Source organism: Sesamum indicum, linkage group LG7, assembly GCF_000512975.1.
Source record: "Sesamum indicum cultivar Zhongzhi No. 13 linkage group LG7, S_indicum_v1.0, whole genome shotgun sequence".
NCBI classification, from domain to species: domain Eukaryota; kingdom Viridiplantae; phylum Streptophyta; class Magnoliopsida; order Lamiales; family Pedaliaceae; genus Sesamum; species Sesamum indicum.
The window spans coordinates 351,841-354,721 of NC_026151.1; positions in this window are offsets into that span (position 1 = coordinate 351,841).

The window sequence follows — 2,881 nt, forward strand, 5'->3', positions numbered from 1 at the left end:
TCTTACCTGAGTAATTCGAAGTCTTTTACCATCTGAGTTAGAAAAGACACGTTTCCCAGGCTTCACCTCAACTCCTTCACAGAGATATATAAAGTCAAACAAACAAATAAATATTTATGAATTTCTGAATCGGGAAAGAAATCTATGTAAATTTAGTCTTGAATCTTCTCATGCATAACTCAAGACGGGAGTGTTTGTTTAGCTGATTGTTTGGAAAAGTCAAGAAAATTCAGACGAACAGTGAATCAAACAAACAAAGAGATATAAAGTCAGACAAACAAAGATATATATATTCATAGGTTTCTCTAACGGGAAAGCAAGGGATGTTATTCATTCTTCAAGCTTCTTACACAAAACTGAAAATTGGAACAGTCCAACACAAACACTCAAAAGTCAAGAAAATCCACTCAACAGTAATACACAAAGACATCTTCTTTCTTCAGTAATTTTACATTGAAACACTTTCACTTACTAGATGACTACAACAGCAACTCTTTTCTTTGAACAGTGAGATAACACACAAAGACATCTTCTTTCTCCAATATTTGTTTTTAACTCATGTTAAAATTGAAACTTATTCTCTAACGACTGATGAAACTCTTATCTTCAACCATTAGTATCATTGTAATAACCCGAATCGGAAGTCCTTATGCGAAGAATTAAAAATACAAAATGAAAAGAAAGAGATAAGCAACTGAATATGACATACCCCAAAAAGCCATAGTAAATCGATGTGAAGTTGGAACTGCTGATCTTACTCTTAGCCCTGTTGGCCAGAATGAGTTGAGAATGTACGAACCAAGACAGAAACTCTCAGAACAAAAAACCTTCAAAGTCTGTGAATAAGAAAAGGGAAGATGGGTATGATCTTGAAGTTGTCTCTTCGTATCTCTCGCTTAAATGGAACTTGGAAGCAAGCGCGGGAGAGAGAGACCATCCGTATCTCTAAAAATTCTTACCGTATATAAACAAAGCAAGTATATATTATTTCTGTTTTTAAAATTTTTTATCCAAATTAAATTTAGTACAACTAAATTAATAATATTTTAATTTTTTTTATTCAAATTAATTAATTTACCATATAATTAATTAATTTTCTTAAACTATATATCCATCATTCTATATATATATATTATATTGCCATAATATGAGTTAAGAGATTCCAATATACTATAGTTACTGCTGCCAACTTTTGTTGTTGTGACGTAAAACGTCTCATCCTAATCATTCTCAATTACATTTCTCTTTTGTAAATCTAGTGTTTTTTTATATTTGCAGGGTCACTTTATTCCACAATAATAAGTTAAGGAAAGACTCAAAATGGGAGTTTAACATTATGAGTAATTGTGATCTCATTTTATTTCTATTTGAAAAAATAAGTTTTCTTGTTATAAGAGTTTTCATATTCCTTTTGATTGAGCATAAGATAAAGTATAATGATAATAGTGTTTTCTCTTGGATTTATTTGAAAATAAATTTGAAGTAAACAACAAAAATGTTAATTTCAATGGTTTAAGTTAAAGGTTCACAGATAAGTAAACTCAATAATCTTATTTATCATCAATCTAATGGTTCATATTAGTTTATCTAAATCAACGTTTAGGATTTAATATGATGAATCGTCCAAATTTATAATATATATAGGAAAAAAATATTATTGTAATATTATGATTGTAATATATATAGATAAATATTATGATTGTAATATATATATAGGAAAAAAATACAATTTAGCCTCCTGTGATATTGTAAATGTGCAAATTATCTCCTATAAAAAAAATTAATAATTTACCTCCATGTGCTTTTTAAAATGCAACAATTTAGGCTTATATATTTTTTAAAATTAAGCAATTCACCTCCCTAGACAAGGGGTAAATTGTTTCATTTTAAAACATATCAAGGAATAAATTGCTATTTATTTTTTATAAAAAAATAATTTATTCATTTACAACATTATAAAAGAGTAAATTGCATTAAACTCTGTATATATATAGCTACCTCCAGAATCCTTCCCCAGCCCACCCGCCACCGCAACCCTCTCCCAGCTCCCGTCCCCCTGCCGCTGCAAAGATTTTTCATAAGCCAGAAAATCAAGTTGATTCCATGTCGGTGCCTAGTCAACATCTCAAAAGTAAATCTCTCAATAAGCATGTCGACAACCAAAGGAACAAGCATTCCTAACCTTACCAATGCGTCGTCTCCTATACTTAGCTCTCGATCAACCCTGCAATCAAAAATAAATAGTATTTTATCTTTTTATGCTTTAAAAAATGAAGTAATTTATTATTTTAGATAAGGAAGTAAATTATTTTATTTTTTAAAATATAAGTAGGTAAATTGCTTTTTATTTTTCATAAGAGGGTTGTTTACCTATACTCCATAACAAAAGTAGGTAGATTGCAATTTATCCTATATTAATTTGCAAATTTTTTCGATCAAGCACAAAATCCGATTTTGGGGAAAACTTGGATCAAAGAACTCAAAAATCCAAAAACCATAGAAGAACAACCTTTTACTGGCATCACTTTTATTTTTAAAATTTTAAAATTAATTAATTACTTTTAACTATCTTTTGATTGTTATTTTTTTTCAAACATGCATTTTTTATTTCTCCAACGTTATTTATTATCTTTTGTTTGTCAATAATTTTTTATAAATCAAAATATTTATATTAACTTATTATCTTAATATATATTTTTAAGGTACTTTTTTACTCCATAAAAATAAACAAAACAATTTATATCATATTCAATTTTAATATATTTTAAAAATTAAGCACGTATATAGAATGTGCCACACTTATTAATTTTTATAAATTAAATGAAGAGCATATATTCCATTTCTTTTCTACTTATTACTTTTCGTTTACACGTTTTCTCAT